General features: G+C 40.5%; 1 protein-coding gene across 20 annotated transcripts in view; it reads left to right on the top strand.

Moving 5' to 3' along the window:
- The first annotated feature begins 4,238 nt into the window (after window positions 1-4,238).
- Window positions 4,239-19,506, top strand: part of NRCAM (neuronal cell adhesion molecule) — a 145,373-nt gene continuing 130,105 nt past the window's right edge. For 14 of the 20 annotated variants that reach the window (XM_063155220.1, XM_063155213.1, XM_063155212.1 and 11 more), the window contains exon 1: window positions 4,239-4,367. The gene's annotated coding sequence lies outside the window, so the exon portion shown is untranslated. The remainder of the gene's footprint in view (window positions 4,368-19,506) is intronic. The other 6 variants (XR_010027615.1, XM_063155228.1, XM_063155226.1 and 3 more) reach the window with 2 other exon arrangements.

The following is a 19,506-nucleotide window of genomic DNA, read 5'->3' as shown; positions in this document are numbered from 1 at the left end:
ACAGGATCATGTCCTTTCATTTTTCAATCAAGCACCTAATTCCTGAAGGAAGTTTTTGCCCTGTGAATCCCTGGCAGTATTTGCCACCAGCTTTGGTCTATAGCATAAGTCCTACATAGGCATGATTCAAAGCACGGCATTTCCATGTGGCTGTCTCCAACTGGCTCTTGGCTTAGCCTGCTAGCCTTCTTGCCTTCCAGGAGAGCTCTGATTTCTTGTAAGGGAAACCTAGGTGACAGCTTATGAATTGGACATGGAAGTACCTAACTCTAGTCACAAATTGTCTATTGAGAGAATAGCTCTGAAGCTTTAAATTATTTTTCAGTTGTTGACAGCACATCACAACACTTCCGTGCAATGCCTTTGCTGTACAATCCTCTTGCTACCCTAGTTCTCAACATATTTTACATCAAAACACATTCTCTGCCTGGTGCTCTGTGAAAGCTGATTTGTTACTGTTATCAAAAAGTGCTGCTTTTAACATTAGACATTATCACTTAAGCTTTTGAGCTTGTCTTTGGTCTCTTTTCCACTTAGAAATATTCTAATTTTATGCTGCTGTAGTAAATAAATACCAGCTTCCGAAGAGTATTAGTCCAGCAGTTAAGTGCATTTACTTTATTACTATAGTATCAAAAAAAACCTCCAAAAGAAATATGAAGTGCCCATAAATAAACTAGATTTAAATTAATCTCAAAAGTTGTTCAGTGTTTGATTGGGGCCCCCAAAATCTACTGAATATGATTAGTCTAAATTTTATTGGCTTTAAATACATTCAGTGGAGTATATCTCACTCTTTTACTTTGTAAAGTACTTTGCAGGCTACACCATGCTCCATTCACCATTGTACGGCCTCAGAACAAGTGGGACAGTGGGACAGTGGGATAACTCATGTTAAAATCACATGGATGGCATTCAGCTGAGTGCATGCAGACTCTTACAATGTAGACATTTACAGCTAAATGAGACACCCGCTGGTCCTGTTACAGCCAACGGAGAGAAACAGGCATTTCTAGGATGCAACTTGGCTTATTCTAATGTAGACATCTAAAATAGGTTAGATGAATCATACACTAGAAGTGCCTATTTCTGGTTCCCTTTGTGCTCATGGAGAGACTGACTAGCTCAGATGCAGACATTCACATAGTAGACATCTAAAGTTAGGTGAGATGAACAACCCAACATGTCTTGCCACATCCCTTTTAAATGTCTGCTTTAGGAAGAAAATGTCAAAGAATTATTTTCAGCTAACACTAGCCTGTGACAGCAGCTTTCTGCCCACAGAGAGAAACACAACTTTCCCAAGCATTATTCTGGGGAAAGGCTGTGAAAAGATCAGGGAAAAGAATGAGAAACAATTCATATCTTAACTTGCTACACCTGGTATTGTGAACATGTGGAATGTGTTATGGAGGTTTGTTTACCAGAGGGTGGTTTCTTAATTAGCCAATGGTGATAGTGTTTAGATTGGAGGACCAATTAGGTCCACCTGTAGCAAGTATAAAAGTATAGGTTTCTTAATAAACATTATTGATCTTTCTGTAAATACATGGAGTCTATGTAACTTATCACCCAGCCGGGGGTCCCTTACAATGACAGTATCCCTTTACCAAAGTATCATTTCTCTGAGTATTTTATTTGTAACCTCTTCCTAAAAACACTCTTCAAGATCCAGATCACAACTGATACCCATCACAGACAAGTTTTTGATTTCTTTCCTTTGTCACAATATTGCAATTGTGAATCGATCTTGTATTTAAAATAAATGTGTTGTGTACCTGATCAGTGCTTCCGTAAACAAAGACTACAATAACTCCAACAGGTCAGTACAGAAGAAAGCAGAAGATGATAGCTAATTAAACCAAGGCTGGTAAAAAAGGAAAATGAAGACAAAGAGTATGCTTGGAACTGCCCATCCATGGACATAACTGCAGCAGAAAAAGTGAGAAGAAAGGCTACAAAAAGTAATATGATGACTATAAAAGGCATAAATATTATGACTATGACTGAAAAGATGCAAGGCAGCAGAGAACCCTGAAAGCTAATATTCCTTCAGTCACAAAACTTCTGCTTATCATAATGGCCACTGTTCTCTATATCACCAAGCTCACTGCTTCTTTTTACTTGGTGCCACCATCCTACTGTCAGTATGGGTAGCAGTCATCCAGACCAGCAGAAGCCTCCACCAGTAGCTCCTACCTGTATAAACCTTTGAATTTACTTGTTTACTAATATTTATGCCACAATTTCAAAAGATGTACTTTGTGCTATTGAATGTGTATATCTGTTTATCTATGCAATATAAAAAATATAGATTTAAAATTCTGAGGGGAATGACAATGGTGTAATCATACCAACTGCAACACTACAGTTTGACCATACATCAGCAGAGCTGTTTATTATCTCAGTGTAGAGTTGCTTTTTACGCCCTCCCTGCAACAGTAAAATCTCTTCATTTACATAGGTCTTGCGGTCAAATTTCCACCAAGTTGTTTGCCACAGCCCACTGGTTTGTGCCTATAAAGAATTGTAGGCTCGCCACCCAAATACTGACCAGATCTTTGATCCTACATTTCAAGAAAGGTAAACTTTCAACCCAGATCTTTCTCCTCAAGTGTCCTGCAGTTCTGTAGTCAACCTCCTGAAGGTTTGGCTCAACATGTTGCCTTTGGAATCAATCAGGGATGCAAACAGACAGGTAATTTCTCAGCTTTCTCTCTGCATTTTATACCTATATTTTCACAAACCTGGAGTGGCTACACAATCTCCTGATGGAAGACAATATCGTGGAAGAAAAGTCAGGCATTATTCTAGCATTTTAAGGCCATCTGTATATACATTTATGCACCTTTACCTAGACTGTAGTGTTTTTGTAGTTAAATAAATCAGCTGGAAACATGGGAGTTGTATAGCGAAAAAGAAAATGTTAGCAAACAAATTAAAAAACATTGGAACACATCTCTCTATATAAAATGTTTTTTCTTCACATTCATCCTATCTTCTTTGCATATTCTGGTCTCAGACATTAATATCCTGGCCTCAGATTGATAGGAGTTTGAATATCTCCAAAGTTTGAAGCAGTAATGCCTGACTTATTGTTTAACCCTTGGATATTTATATTTATGTGCTATATCATTTACAGAATCTGTTATTCATCTCAAGTGCTGTTTTCAGAAGGTCACATGTTCAGATTTAACTTGCCAGAGTCGTAATGTGGTTTGTGCAGAGATGCAGAGTAAGGGCTATTTGCTCATCTTAGGCATTGCATTTTGCACTATTAAGTTATCACTGTAGAGTTCACCTTGAGAGCTGTTCCTTGAAATATATAATGGTTAACCACTGCAAAAGTTGCCACCTTGCAATGCACAATGAATATTCCTACGGTGGCTTGATCCAAAGGCAAATTCAGCAGCAGCAGTTAATCACATTTGCTATGTTAAAAGTATAGTTGGATTAATTTTGAGCAATACTGAGCACAGCCCATAGCAGACTCAAAATTACATTAAAATAATTTCTGATGTCGTTCGTTAAATGAACTGACGTGAAAGGGAAGGAGAGCTCTGTGAGAGGTGCGCCCAGCAGAAAGGTTTACTCGGAATAAGCCCCGTTCCCGACTCTTCGCCAAATGGTGTCACGCAAAGCTTCCCTTTCAGTGATCGCATCCAAGCGCCCGCCCTCCTGAACTTGTGAACTGCAAATTTAACGAGTTCAACAGGACAATTCTCGAGTGTAAACTAATATCCTTGTCTCCAGTTTGGGAACTCGCTGAAACCATCTATTTAGAGGGGCACTGCCGGGCTAAAATAATGCGGCTATTTAAAACACCGCCCGTGCCGGGGGGGCAGCTCCGGGGGTGCCGCGGGGAGCGCTCGGCTGTCCCCGGCCGGAGGAGGCACAGGCGGGGGGGCCTGCCGGGCACGGGCGCTGCTGGGGAGGCTCAGGGCCGGCTCGGTCCGGGAGCCCCTGAGCGGTGCTGGAATGGCGATTCCACCCCGCTTTTAACCGAGGCGGCGGCGTCAGGGAGCGACAGAGGCAGGAGGCAGGGATGCCCAAGATGGACGCGCCCCGCGCCCCCTCAGGTGCGAGGGACCCGCGCCCCGCCCCGGCCCCCGCGCCGCGCGCGCGCCCCGGCGCGACTCGCGCATACGCGCGCGCCCTCCCGCCTCCCCCCACCACTCCACGCGGGAGCGCGCGCTCCCCGCGGCGCGGCGGGGGCGGAGAGGGGAGGGGAGGGGACAGCGCGGGAGCGCGCCCGCCGCGGCTCTTCTCGCCGGGCTGCCGAGCGGGCAGCAGCCGGAGCGGCAGCAGCAGGAGCGCGAGTACTCCCTGGACCCTCTTCTCCCCGGGCAGAGGGGCCGCACCTTCCCGTGAGTACCGACCGGGCCGTCTCTGGCACCGCGCCGCGCATCACGCACAGTGAGCTGCCGCGCCCGCTGTCGCGCCGGTGTCACATCCATCCCCCCCGCACCGCCGGTGTCACATCCATCCCCGCGCACCGCCGGTGTCACATCCATCCCCCCGCACCGCCGGTGTCACATCCATCCCCCCGCACCGCCGGTGTCACATTCATCTCCGCGCACCGCCGGTGTCACATCCATCCCCGCACACTGCCGGTGTCACATCCTTCCCCCCGCACCGCCGGCTCGGCAGCGAGGAGCCGCCCGGTCCTCCGTGGGTGCCGGGGCTGCTCCGAGGGGGCGGGCGCGGAGGCAGCGCTGAGCCCGCCGGTGCCGCGGCGGCCGCTGCGGGGCTTTGTTGCGGCGGCGGCCGGTGGCACCTCCCGGGGCGGGCGGGCAGGGCCGGGCCGGGCTCCGCGGCTGCGGCGCGCCCACAGCCATCCCCGGGCGGGCTCGGTCGCCATTTCGTGCGCGGCCCGGCGGGGGCGAGGGCCGGGCGTGTGCGGGGGAAGGAGCTGTCGGTGCTGAACTGCCGCCGTCCGCCTTTCGGCTCTTGCGCCTTTATTTATCGCCCGTACTTTTCTTTTTTCTTTCCCGGCTCCTCACAGTTGCGATTTTATTTAGGTGTAAAATAGCTACAGTGTGTCTGAATTGCGGGCTTTTCGTGTTTTCCCCTATTTTGGCTTCTTGAAGGCGATTAATGCAGCATATCGTGGTGAAGTCTGTGCACCGAGTGCGCTTGTCTCTGGTAATAAACTAATAATTAACCAAACCTTCAGCTGACGCTGAGGTCTTCAGCATAGATGTGTTAGTTTCGAAGTCTGAAATGTGTTTAAACCAAGGCTTTGGAGTCTAAGTGTAAACAGTACCTGATTAATAATGCCAAGCTGTTTAAATATTTAAGATCATAGTGTGCTTCAGCCCAGTCAATAAGCCTGTTCCATACTGACAAGTACTCTGTGAAAAGAGTGCTGTTGCTTAGCTCTCTGTGTAGTTGGATAAAACAATGGAAAATGTGATATATAGCTCTGCAGTGAAACCTATAGATCATGACATGATGTTCTTTTATCCCTAAAGGTCCAGCTTTTGTGTGTTTATTCAAAACAACCTCCTACTGAGTGAAAAAGCCAGTGTCAAACACCTGGGTTTCTTTTTTCTAATGTTCTTTATTAATTTCTTTCTCTGTCTGATTTTGATTCTTAAGTATATTGTGAAAAAGGTAGATTAAACCTGAAAAATTTATTGTATCCAGTAAGTGCACTATTAATAATTTTGACATCTCCCATAATTTATTGTAATAGATATGATAATTTATGGATAGTAGTTATATGGGTCTGTGCATAAAACAGGTCACTGTACGACATCAGAAAACATCTGGACTGTCTTTTGGGTTTGAGAGCAGCTTATATGCCAAGAGGCCGTCTTGCTGCTGTTCTTTGGCAAAAGGTATCAGCTGGAAAGAGAAAGGTAGTTCAGTGTTACACAGCTCAAAGGACCTAGAAATCAGAAAACTGACTTGCAGGTGCAGCACCTTTTTAATATTTGCCTAATGTGTTTGATGTTATCATTTGTGTGACTATACCTCAGGCATTTGTTTAGTTTTGAATAGAAATTGCAATGCAAGTGACCAGAGCTCCTAATGAGTGTGATGCTGAAGTCTGTGAAAGTTACTTATTTGAATTTCAAAGTACTTTGAAATTCTCTTGTGTGTCTAAAATTAGCTGTCAGACTGTATCAGTATAGAACTGGGAAAGTGTTACATTCTGAGAATATTGAATGTAAAGAAGCAAACCCAGAAGGCTGCTTGGTGGGGACAGAGCTTGGGATCCATTGGATGGTTTCCCATTCTGGGTTGTGCAAAGGCAGGGTAGCTAAAGGCAGGCTGTGCAGTTGTGTCACTGCATCGGAGGGTGGAGTAGTGTGCACCAGCTGGTGCTAAGGATGGAGCTAAAACCTTCCTCACAACTCACAGATAAATCCACAACTAATCATACTCATAATAACATCTTAATCATACTCATAATAGTATCTTAGCTCTGTCATTAGCATTACTGGCCTCAGCAGAATTATTCAAAAGTAATAATGTTCAAGGTGAATGAGATCACCAGAATCTGAGCCTTAGATACTGTTCCATATTTTCTTGGAGAAAGTGTATTATTTATCATATATACCACAGCTTGTTTGACAAATAAGGCTGTAATAAGAAAATTTGGCTATTTTTAATGGTCTTTATTTTAAGAAAATGAAATAAATCCAATGTTGCATACTGATACCTCCTGCTAGCTTGTTGCACTGTGGTGTTTCTCTTTGGTGCCCAAAAAGGTGACAGCAGAAGCTTTAGTAACCAAGTTAAGAGTTTCTTGGGGTTAATGAGATGTCTCTCTAATTGTCAGATTTTATTTTGAGGATTCCAGTTTCAAGTCCCGTAATGCATGTTGCCTGTTCTTCCTGCTTTAGCGAAATGACTCGCCATGGTATCTGGACATAAATTATGTTGAATACAATAAGGGTTTGGCATTTTTTGAGCATTTTGATTGAGCTTAAATAGCTGAATCAGTCTAAAAATTAAATCTGTTTTGACTGCACCAGTGAAATTGCTGCTATTCTGTAGTTTTATTAATCTGTCTCAAATCACCTTGAATTGTGATTACTTAACTTCCATTGTATTAACACAGTTCCGTGAAATTGTGCTGTTCAGTTTTCACTGGACTTGTTAATTTCTTCACGTTTTATGAACAGAGTTGGTAAAATGGGAAGGCATAAAGAGGAAAGTATATCTTGGTAATGAAAGCTGAGGGAATAATGTAGGAGGTATTGTGTTGGGCAATATGCAATGAATTTGATTTTGCCTTCCTGAGTGGGCTGATAGTATTAACAGAATTTTTAAAATACTTTCTTTGCTGTGATAATTTGTTGCATTTCAAATTGGTGTGTGTATTGCCTATTCAATTCAGTATCCAGGACATTGCAACTTCTGCATTTATGAATACTGTCTCATAAATGTGATGTTAAGGGAATTTGTAAGGAGTTAATCTCCAATAATAAGATTACATGATGCACCGTAAGTTTTGTCCTGCAGTTTGTTAACCAGGAAGGGATAGTTGCAAGCTAGCTATCTTGCTTTCTTCTGAGCTACTGGAGGCTGGCTGAGCTTTCAGTTATTTACCTCAATAGAAAACTGAAAGGGAAAAAGTGAACAAAGGAGGTCTGTTTTGCCTGTCCCACTTGCTGGGCTGTTGTCTTTGCCCTTTTCAGTGAAGGAGGGGGTAGAGCTGGGTCAGAGTTGAAGAAGACTGAAAAGGAATTCAAGTCTTATATTGAAATGTGAATGATAGCTTAGTTTGAGCACCGAACACATTTGTTAGGATTGATTTTTTCCTGTCTGTGGGAGCTTTAACTGACAGATGGTGATGGACTGGCATATAGACTGCTAGAAGGTACAGCTAGATATGTGTTCAGACCCTGATTAGACACTCAGTAAACAAGTACATATCTGATGAGACTTTTAATACTGGAGATACTGATGCTAGACACTGTGTGACACACTAGACATTTGATTGTGTGAATTAAGGGCAGACCCCTGCAGCTGGCATACATTCAGGCTTACTTGTCTAGCCTAATTGCATTGCAAATACTCCTCTGGACTGATCTTTAGCTTCTCCCTTCTAGTAGATGTTGAATAAGTGCAGAAATGTTCATCTGGATCCTCTATTAACTGTTGTTAAGAGGCTTTCAATTTTTTTTTTTTTTGTTTTCTGTATGAATTGGGATGTATCTTAGCATTCATTTCGTGAATACACTGTTTTCCTACACTGTTTTGGTTTTGAAATGGCTCAATTCATAATGTGGTTACAGCTTTCCCCTTGTTAACTTTTTAGTATGGAAGCATAACAGCTTGAATTATAAAATGTTTCTGTAAGAGCTCACAGTACCCCCATTCTCCTTTAAGCAACTAAACTTTATACAAAAAAAGCAGCATTTGATGCAGAGCATTTCAGATGCATAAAAATAGCCAAGAGAGGAAAAAAAAGGCTAGTTCAAGTTATGAGGACGTGATAACTTTAAAAAACAGCCTCATTAGAAAGGAACTAGCTGTCTAAATTGTCAGTTACATCAGACAGAATTGGTACAGATGTTGTCTCTCTAAATTCTGTAAATACTCATGTAAGACTGCTGAATTTGGATGCATCCCAATGGGAATTGAGTTGCCCTTATACTTTTTCTGCATCACTAAGTATACATGGCTTTTAATTTCCTTGGGTTTAAAGTATGTAATTGTTACTGTTTGAGGGGGGGAAAAAAAGCTGATCCATAATTTCCCGGTAGCATGAGTTAGTCTTTGGCCACTAACTAGGTTTTTCTGGACAGCCAACCAAAAAATACCATTTTCGTTTAGACTGTTACCTAAGTGAGGACATGACAGTGTTTATACACGAGTACGGATTGTCTTTTTCTGATCTGTGCCCCTGACTTCAATTTTATTTTCTCTGTGTTTTCAGTGCTGCTGTGTTTGTCCAGCATGATTGTGAGGGTTCGTGGAGAGGAATCCTTTACAATGCCCTTTACTGCCTTTACAATGTGACAGCCCTGCAGGGCTGTGTGTCTGTCTGTGTGTTTGCAGAGGTGGTGTGTAAGCAGTGAGTGCAGGAGCCAGCCTTTCAGCGCCAGACCTGGAGTCAGGAAACAGTTCTGGTGGTGGAGGACAATTCCGTGGATTTAACTGGCCAGAGCACAGGGGCTGGCCAAGGGGAGCCTTCCCCTCTGAGTGCTGCAGCATGGGCAGGGTAGTAGGAACCAACAAAATTCAAAAGACAAGGAAAAACAAATCTTGAGAAAGACCACTTTTCAAGAATGTTTAAAAGTCCAGTGGTGTTCATCAGTAGGCTTGTACACAAGTTTCTCTTTGTAACAAGATCAATGGTTCTCTTTGCTGTTTCTCCAGTTTAGAAGGACTAAAAAGTAGAGTTTCCCACCCTCCTGCTATTCATATCTCTAAGACATTCAGAATGCAGGAGGTGCATTCTGATGTCTTGATGTGCATTCCTTCTTAGAATTTTCAAGTGATAGCAGGAAGAGGAAAGCTTGGCCACAGCTCTTCTTTGGGTGTGATAAACAGGTTTAGTGACTTGGTTACTGCCACTTTGAGTAAGCTGTGAGTCCCTCCGCCCAGCCCCACCACCACCTGTAGACCAGTCCAGTGGTCTCTGGAAAAACTAAATAGATAATAGAAAGTTAAATCCTCTTTTATTGGTGCTCTTTTGAAATGGGAGTAATTTTTAAATTGTGAGATCAGCTGAATTTGGTATATTTTGTGGAATTTGTTACATGGCAACAAAAAAAATAAAAACCCAGTTTTCCCGTTGGGTGAGATGAGATGTAGATAGGCTATGCTAGCCATTTTACTGATTTTTCATCTCTTCTGACTAGTTAATTCCTACTGGAGCTGAGAAAAGCAAAATATATTCCTTTTCCTTTCCCATCCTTTCAAAACTGTACAAGATTTGAGTAAGTTTGCAAGAGAGAGCTCTTCATGAAAAGAGAAGAGAACAAAAATGTAGGTTTTGTGTGCAGGGCCGAATGCCCTGAAGCCTCCAGGCATTCTTGAGTCTTGGAGCTGTGAGTTTTGTGTTCTGGTCCAGCTGCTGTGAAGAGCTGCGTTCTCTCCACGGAGGAAGTTTTTTACAATGAGAACAATCAGCCATTGGAATAATCTCCCCAGGCAAGCAGTTGATTCCCCAACACTGGACACTTTTAAGATGCATCTGGACAGACTTTTGGGACGTCTTGTCTAGACTGTGCTTTTGCCAAGAAAAGCTGAACCAGAGGTCCTTGAGCTCCTTTTCCAATGTGGTATTTCTGTGGTTCTGTGTGATGTTCTTGAGGCTCTTACAGACAATCCAGAGTCCTCCAGGCTTCTTTCTGCTGCAGGTGTCATTATTATTTCCTTGGCCTAGGTTTGGTTAGGGCCTGAAGGCAGATAAGAATTATCACTATTGCTGCAACTCAGTCTCAGTAGTACTGCAAGGGTGTTTGGGACACCTTTGGGCTTGTGAAGAAACTCACCATTCATACTGGAGCTGTGTGTAACTTATGTGTAGTTTGGTTTGCTTTTTGCCTGCTGTAGTGATTGTGTCTTTATAGAAATTTCTGTACAGTGCAGCTCTGACACCTGTAATGTGAAAATAGTCTTTCAAATATTCCTGCTTTCCCTCAGAAGCATTTAATGTGTAGCCAATATTTCAATGTATTATGAAGTGTAACATCTTTCCCAGACAACACCAAATTTATAATCTCAAAGTAAATTGAAACTTCAGTTCTGTTTTTCTTCTTTTATGTTGCTGGAGTAATTAAAAAATGATATCTAAACTTGGTTCTAGACAGGGACAAAACAAGGAATGTCTTAACTTACATGTGAGCAATTTCTGCATGATAAAGTTGAAATGTAGGCAGCTGGCTAACTGGAAACCAAGCCAGTCCAAGGAGACTAAAAGCTAAATATCTATTAGACCTTGTTGGTGGTAGTTGTATGAAGTGCATTTTTAACTTAAAAAGGGATAAAAGTGTTGGAACATAGAAGAAGAGTGTGACCACCAGAGGGCAGACACTGTGTAACGACTCCAACCCAAAATCCTTAGGAAGGAGTCTCTGCCTATAAAAATGCAATGAGATAATGACTGAATAAATAAAACAGTGAAAAGGCACAAAATTTCATACACTGACGGAAATATAATACTGTTTAGTGTTTAAGATGAAAGTAAATACATCTGCTTAGAACTCACCTAAGGTTTTCTATTTCAACAGTGGAAGTCAGAGTAGTTCATCAGATCATGCAGTTGACCTGTAAATAATGAGTTCTTTAACTCAACTCATTTGCCTTTATATTGAGTCCAGTAATTTTAATTTGAACATGTTTTTCATTTGGCAATGAAAAGTAGACTCCTTTCTCAATAGTTTCTCCCTTGTAGTTAAAAGAATAAAGAATCTCTCTGAATTAAATTTCATGTTTTCCCGGATATATCCCAGGATTTGCATATAGTTTTATTTTATTAATAATATCTGTGTCCTTTAAAGTGTGTAATTTAGCTCTTCAGAGTATTATGGAAAATATTTAATATTACAGACCTTAAATGCTTCAATAAAGCAGCCTTTGTCAGGAAAGCTGTAGTGTAGATTTTAGTGAAAAATGATGTGTAGTAATTTTTACTTAGCTTACTTGATAGGAATGCAGGTGTTTAATTAAAGTAAGTGAATATTTTGGGTTTTACTGCTCATGCACTGTCTCAAGTTACAGTGATAGTGTCTTTTCTTTGAATTATTTTCCTCTAAAACCTAGACTGGTTTTGTGAGGAAAGAAAAGCCTTTAACCCCTTGTTTTGAAGCCACAATATTTTTTACAATCATGTCTTAAAAGACCTTTGGTTGCTCTCTGGGGATCTCAACTCTACCAGTTATGCTGGTACTTTTTTTTACTACTAAAGTTTTATGTAATTCACAAGCTTCTCACCTTGGCATTGAAATACAGGAGTAGGTTCCTCGTCACATCCAGAACTGACAGGATCAGACATCTGAAAGGGTATCATGGGATTAAATATGAATATACAAATCTTAATAACTCATTCACTTGAATAATGTGTCGTAGCTCCCCCGGCCCCCATGTCTAGAAACCTAGAAACACTTGAAAATAAAATCAGAGTTGCAGTCAATAATTGGTTGATTTTTGCACCTTAAGAAAAAGTAAAGTGGCCAAAGTAATGAGGCCTGATAGCTCTCTACAAGGGCTCAATTCTATCCCTTAGATACAGTGGCAGAAACACTATTGCTGAGAACATCTGCAGCATCACAATCTGTTGGAAGTTAAGTGGCTGCCAGGGCCAATGCCAAAGTTCACATTAGTAGGAAGATTAGTCTCCGTGTTCATTATGTTATCCAGACATTTATGTGTGTTTTTTTCCTGAGGTAAAGCTGTCCCTAAGAGTCAAACATTCCTGTGAATTCCCCTACCCACTTAGTTCAACTGAGATTGTATTGAAAGACAGCACAACAGTTACTAATCATACTCAAGACAGCAAACTAAAGTAAATAAATACGATTTTTTAAATTATTATAAATGGGAAAGTTCAAATTGCAAACTAATAGGTAGCTTCCTTGTTTGACTGTCAATAGAAAGACATATTTATTGAAATGGAAGGGAGAAGAGGAAGAAAGTGCTGAAACCAGAAGAAAATGTGAAGATAAAGTGAGGGGAAACAGAGCAAAGAGAAGCCTGGTTAATTACATGCAAATAGGTACTATGATTTCTTGTTTACTAAAACAAAACTTCAAGCTGTAGTTTTAGTGAGTGTTGCTCAAAACTCTGAAGTATTGTCTGAATTAGTAAAGAACTAAGTTTAAAAAAAAGATTTGTAAGATTCTTCTCCTAAAGATTGTTCATCTGTTCCTTTACTTGCTGCTCACTAGTGTAAAAATGACCTTTCTGTGACAGTCTCTTGATCTATGCTCCAGTGATTATTCTGCACACATCTGAGTTGTGACAGAACACTGGAATGAAAATTGCAAAATAGTACAAGAACATATCTCTCTGAAGATGCAGAATAATAATGATCCCTCAAGTTGAGTGCCTGGATTATCCTGGATAGTAGAGAGGATGGAGTGAGGCTTCTGTTTCTGTGATTATATTTAAAAATAGTTGAATATTTGCTTTTATTAGTCAAAGATAAATATCTGTGGTAATGGGAAATAATTTATAATTCAGTAGTTGTGGTGAGCTAGTGCACTACTTTAATTTTTGATCCTTTTCAAAAATAGAATTCAGATTAGTGGAATTAGGAAGTGTTTGATTATAATTTCAGTAATTCTCCTCAGTTTTAATGTCAATTTATTTTTATAATTAAGTATGAAAGGTATTGAACTGACGGCCTTGAAATATGACTTGGAATTCAAACATTTCAGTACTTGCAGTATATTGCCATTTGAATATTACTATGGGAAATAGAGATACTGGTAATTTTTAACACTGAATATCATTGGAAAGAACAACCCATCCTTTTTCAGACAGAACTGAAAATGTAACTCAACCTTGGTAATGTAATTCAATTTCTGAACACTAATCCTCTAACAAAGACTTGAGCAGAGCACAAAATGAAACGCAAGTCTATAAGTAGGACCCAGAAGAGCAACATATTTTACTCCCTTTTCTTCTTTATCCCTTCATTGCTTTTTCTACCATCCAGTGATAGATTTTTAAATACCTGCTATTCAGGCATAGGCAAGTAATTAGTATGTAAATCTTACTCTGAGTGCAATTGGGTGTTAGTAGGCACAGAAATGTAAAGTAAAACTTACAGTTGCCTTTTAAGAAGGCTTACATTCTTAATATAATCAAACGGTCAGACTTTGAAGTATCTTAAAATCTTTGTTGTCTAATAACTTCTGAGTTTTCGTATAAAATTATTTTGCAAATTTCTGTGTGCTGTTTGAGACTGTGGCTCTCTGTCCATACATTACCAGTCCTAATGAGATTGTAATGTATGATTACAGCTTCTAGACACAATTGATGGGTACTATGCAGTACAGTTTTTTAACACTTAATGCTTTTCAAGAATATTAAATACTGCTCCAATAAATAGATTCATATTGGTGACTTTTGTTACTGTTTTATGATGTCACTGTTCAATACCACAGTTTAAAAACTCTGTGTGAAAGGACACAAGGTTAGCATAAGTATTCCACTTTCAGAAGCCCTTCATGTAGCACACCTTGCTCATCAAAAGTTTCCTTTGCTGTTAGAGAAGCTGCATTTGAGGTGAATAATCTTATTGGTGATGTGCAAAGGAAAGCTTAGATTAAACTAGTTTAATTCTGAATAACTTTAGTAGCTTCAGTACTGGAAAGCTAACAACTATACTGTAAAGAAAGTATAATATCCTGCAGATGGCTGAGGACAATGCCACTAATACTGAGTTTGGAGAGCCAGCATGGACAGATTATCCTCACTGACTTCAGCATGAATGGATGATATTCTGTTGTAGTGAAGTTATTGATTAGGTACAGAGCTTGATGACAAAAGGTGATGAGTTTTGAGATTTCATTCATTTTTGTTATACTTTGAGCAGGGGGTGTGTTTGGGTGGAGCTTCCCTTGCACATCCAGCCAACTGTCCCAGGAGCTGGTTGTGGCTTTAATGTTACACTGGCAAGTTGCAATCATTAGAAGTATCATCATACAATAATTTTAAATAAAGAGAGATTTCCATTATGTGTATTTCTGTTGATTCTTCAAGCTGTGATTTCTGCCAAGGTTATTTCTATTTATTTTTCAGGCTATGTATTAACTGTGCTATAAATGTAGAAGTGCCCCAAATTGACTTCTTGTGAGCAAATGTAGGTAAGAGAGCAGGAGAGTAACTTTTTGTGCTGTGCTGTCTGATCTGAGGTCAGTGTTAGTGAAGGGATTTGTGTCAATTCATAGTCAGCAGTCCAGGTGACTTCCTTGTTACACTGCTGAGAGTTCTGTAACTTACTCTGTGCATGCATGTGTTATCTCCATGGCTTTTTTAAACTTCTGATAATTATCTGATCCCTTTACTGCCTTGGATAATTGAAATACAACTATGCCTATAGGGAAGGAAATGAGGGTGGGAGTGGCACCTTCTGGGGTGATGACTGTGCTTGCACATCAGCACTGGTTCCCCACTGGTCCTAAGGTGTAACCTGTGTTCGGGATTACGGCTGCTCATCACTGTCATTCCAAGCAGTCATGGGTGGTCTTTAAGGAATAGGAAAACTGTTGGAATTGCCTAACAGTGTATATGAAGGAATCAGACTAAGAACAAACTTATCTGTGGTGGCTGGGTTTTTTGAGAAGCCAGAGTTGTGAAGCTGATCATGCTTGGACTGACTGAGAACCTGTGATGCGAGTGGTAGGTGCAACCTTCACTTGGGAAATACAGTTCTGATCCTGTCTGGGTAGTAATTTAAAGTACTTGCAGGAATTTGCAGTGAATTCACTTCAGCTATTTCAGAAAAAATGTGTGAGAAATGACTGGAGTTCTATTTTTCCATCTGGTGTCATTATTTTAAAATTGCATTAAAATCTCAGTGTTACTGGCTTTTTCTGGTCCACCATCTATGTAAAATGGGAATGATGCCTCTAGGATTGATCTGAAGCCTGAATTGGGCTTTTGATAATTTGCTGTCATTTAGTTCACTGCAACTTTGATAAAACAAGTATTTCTAGGGACTACACCAGAAACCTAAATTTGGAAACCATTAAGGAAGCAACACAGATGCAGATGAGGTAGGCTTAACGTGTTGACAAATTCTGTGAGATGACCATAGTGTTTCCTGGAAAAGGACAATGCAATCCCTTGTCTCCAAATAACTTTCTCAATATTGTTGCACAGACAGACAGCTGTTTGTTTAAAGAGTGAATGGGAAAGGTAATCAACTAGTTTCTGTTGTGTTGAGTAATGCTCATTTGAGGAATTTAATCTCTTGGATAGGGTCTGATGGTCCTTTATCACCTGGTGGTGGAAGTCTCTTTGTCTGGATTAAATGAGACTCCACAAAACATTTTCTACTGATTACACATGATCTGTTTCTTTCAGTTTACCATAAACTCTATTCCATTTTGAATTTCCTGGCTGTCTTGCTTATACACAGGAGATTGCCACGTAAATAGGAACAGTTTCAGCTGCCTGAGGGAATCTCTGGGAATGCTCGATTCTCAACATCAGATGCTACTCATGCTTGCAAGCAGCTCCAGTTGGCCTGTGCACAGCTGGAGCTGCCGAGGGAAACTTGAGGGACTGTCCATTATTCCCAGCTGAAGGGTCCTGTTTACCAGCTGCCTTGTTATAAAGGCAGGTGAGAGTTTATTCAGTCATCATGCTGTGCAAATGCCACAAGGGACTGATTTGAGATATTTCATTTGAACAGTTCCTGGTCCATGCTGGGGGCTGATGAGTAAGTGTGCTGGGTGTGCACACAGACACAGCCATGGTAACTGTATGGTGTTTTGAATTTAATTTGGTTTTTCTCCATAATTATAAATTCTGTATATCTTGCTACAATATAAAATATATTGGTTTAGACCAAAATTTGGTAGTAAAATCAGGATAAAGGAATGGATACACATTTTACAAACTTTCTGGAAAAATTTTGTGGCTGTTTTCCTGGAAGCAGACTATGTCTTAAGTGGTTTCTGTGCTAGTGTTAATTGCTAACTTTACAGCCATTGCCACTAACAGCATGTAATATTTCAAACAGCCTGCTATAGCTTCTGAAATGGGATGCCTGTATCCTGATGACAGCATGGTGTACAAATGTTAGTACTTCATCAAGACTGTATAGCAGTAGAGCTGGGCACTGGGAAGGTGATGAAGGCTGGGAGGGTATTGCCACACATGTATCCTTTTCCCTGAGGCACCTGCTCTGAGCTACAATCAGAGATGAGACCTTGGGGTACTTGTTACTCTGCTGAGTGTGTGCCAGACTTGGTAGGACATGCAGCACTTGTATTTTCAAATTTAATTCAAATTCAAATTTCAAGAGACCATCAGACTAAACAGAACCAGATCGGGGCTTGGAACCCTGTTGGACTCCAGAGTATTTTTCTGACAAATGTTACTGCAATAATTGAACATATCTGTAAATATAGTGTTCATTGTGTGTTTATACATAATAAAGTGGAATCCTGTCTTCATAACTTAAATTCAGCTGTACCAGAATCTGAACTATCTGGTATGGGGTAGACTTGCCCAACAGAACTTTGTTTTTAGCATTTTGCATCTTGTTGAAAAATAAGAACTCACTGAAGACCAGTCCAATGAAATCCTTGTCTGTCTTTCCTTAAAAGCATTAAGGAATCATTAGGATATTGTATCTAACTTTGAATTTGTTCCTTTGCTGAGCAGAGTGGGAGGCAAATGTTTAAACCAGGTGACTTCCAGAAATCCTTTCCAACCTTTACTACTCAAGTTATTCTGATGTCTTCTGTCCATTTCAGAGCAAGTTTGTCTGTTGTTCTTCTGTGGACAAATGTTTCAGAGTATTGGAAAAAGAACTTTTTTTTCCCAGTGACTGGGTCACAGAAGAAGTGGGAGATCCTGGTTCTGTTGTGTTTTGGTTGTTGGGCGTTTTTTGTTTGGTTGCTTTTTTGCTTGTTTATGTTTTGTTTGCTTTTTGTTTTGGTTTGGGGTTTTGTTTTTGTGGGTTTTTTTGTTTTTTGCTGGGCTTCATGGGATCTCAGTCAGTTCTGTGTTCTGGGTTCTCACTGCCAGGACCTCGAGCATTGTATGTGAAAGTTTTCATCTGTCCTGAGCCCCTGTGCAACAGGGAATGAAAGGCTGCCAGATTGTACTCTCCAGTGAGCCTGTATTCTGTAATAAACCTTCAGCAGCCCCGTTCAATCAGCCCTTCTTATGGGGAGCTTGATGATGGATCCCCCATCAATCAATAAATGTGTGCCACAGCCACCTGGCTGAGGAGGACTGCGCTTCTCAGGAATTGTGATCCCCACCACATCTGACTTCTGCAGCTCTTCAAGAGAACTCTTGTAGACTTCAGGTGCCTAATCACATCTACTTAGGGAGCTGTAGAGTGCTAGACCAAAGCCAGGTGTTTATCTGCGCAGAATATGTGTTGTGTGCACAGCTGGGGGAGTGAAGTTGACTCTCTAGGAACTTCTAAGGCTCACCTGGGGCCTGTGCAGTGTACTTGGATATCTGCCTGCATTCTGTGACTTTTTAATGCTACAAACTGAATTGCTGTTCAAAATTTAAGTGGGATAAGGTGAATTAGCAAAAGGTTTAGTATTAACTCCCTATCATAAAGTTATCTGTTTTATTAGTGGCAAAACTTTGTTTTGTCATCACATCCCATGGATGTGAGTAATTAACCAAACTGGAATATTGGACTCTAGTTTGATTTCCAAGGATAAGTGATGATAACTCTCTAATTTAATTTATATTTGTACTAAAATACTAAACTTCAGTTCATACAACTGTGCTGTTTATGTATACCACAAATGCTACAAAGACTTTTCATGAAATAAAGAAAAAGCCCCAAACCAGGTCTACTATGTGAGTCCTGGTTTGGATGCTGCATTTGCAATTAGAAGACATTGATTTGATGTCACAAGTATTTTTAACAGGATTTACAAAATGCAAATAGCATTATGTAAGACAGATTACCTATGGCTTTAATACAGGATTGTTTTTAAGCCAGAGGCTACATTTTGCTGGGTTATGTATGTTTAAAACCAAGCACATTAGGATTAGGCTTGGCAGAATACAATTTTCCAAATCCTTTATATTTTCAGGTTAGATTACTTCAATTTTTTGATTTAAAATATGAATTGAAAATGTGAATTTTGATTGTTTTTTAAGTAACTTTCAAGGTGGATATCTTCTTGAGTCAGGATTGTTACAAACAATCTAATTTGTGTTGGTAAAATCAGAAATTGCTGTAATCCATCATACATCCATAAAGTTTTTTTCTAAGCCGGGGGCTACTTGGTTCCAAAACCAGCAGAAAAGACCAAATGCATTTCCTGCATAGCAGAACATATGTGGATAACGTGTCACATTGCCAAGCAAGTCAATCAAGTGTTGGCTTTGTAATGAATCATGAGGAAAATCTTACAGGCACTTGAACTCCAAATAATTTCTCAAAGGCCTCATACGTACAGTATCAAAAGTTCTTGACCTTTAGGTGAATGAGATTTCAGGAAACTTACACAGCTGGTGTGGACCAACTTCATGTGACTCTGCATTGTTGTCATTGCTTTATGCTCTGAATGCCTGAAATATGGCACTCCCTAACAGAGAGGCTAAGAAAGTCTCTGACAGTGGTAATGTTTCCTGCTGGAAAGCTGAATTGTTGGATGTACTCAGCAGCCAGGGTTCCCTATTAACAGACTTAACTGGAAGGATGCCTTTTTGTCCCCCCAGAGTAATTTCAGTTTTTCTGTTTCACATATCCTATGCCTGGTTTCATGCAAATATGTTGACATCTGGTTTGTTCACCAGATTTCTTCCAAACTTTTATTACCCTAGTGTTTTTCCCAGGGAAACATTTGGCAGTATTTCCTGCATTGCAAGGAATTGTAC

This window comes from Melospiza melodia, chromosome 4, assembly GCF_035770615.1.
Source record: "Melospiza melodia melodia isolate bMelMel2 chromosome 4, bMelMel2.pri, whole genome shotgun sequence".
NCBI lineage: Eukaryota > Metazoa > Chordata > Aves > Passeriformes > Passerellidae > Melospiza > Melospiza melodia.
The sequence above is the reverse complement of the archived record's forward strand: the minus strand, read 5'-3'. Positions and strand labels throughout refer to the sequence as shown.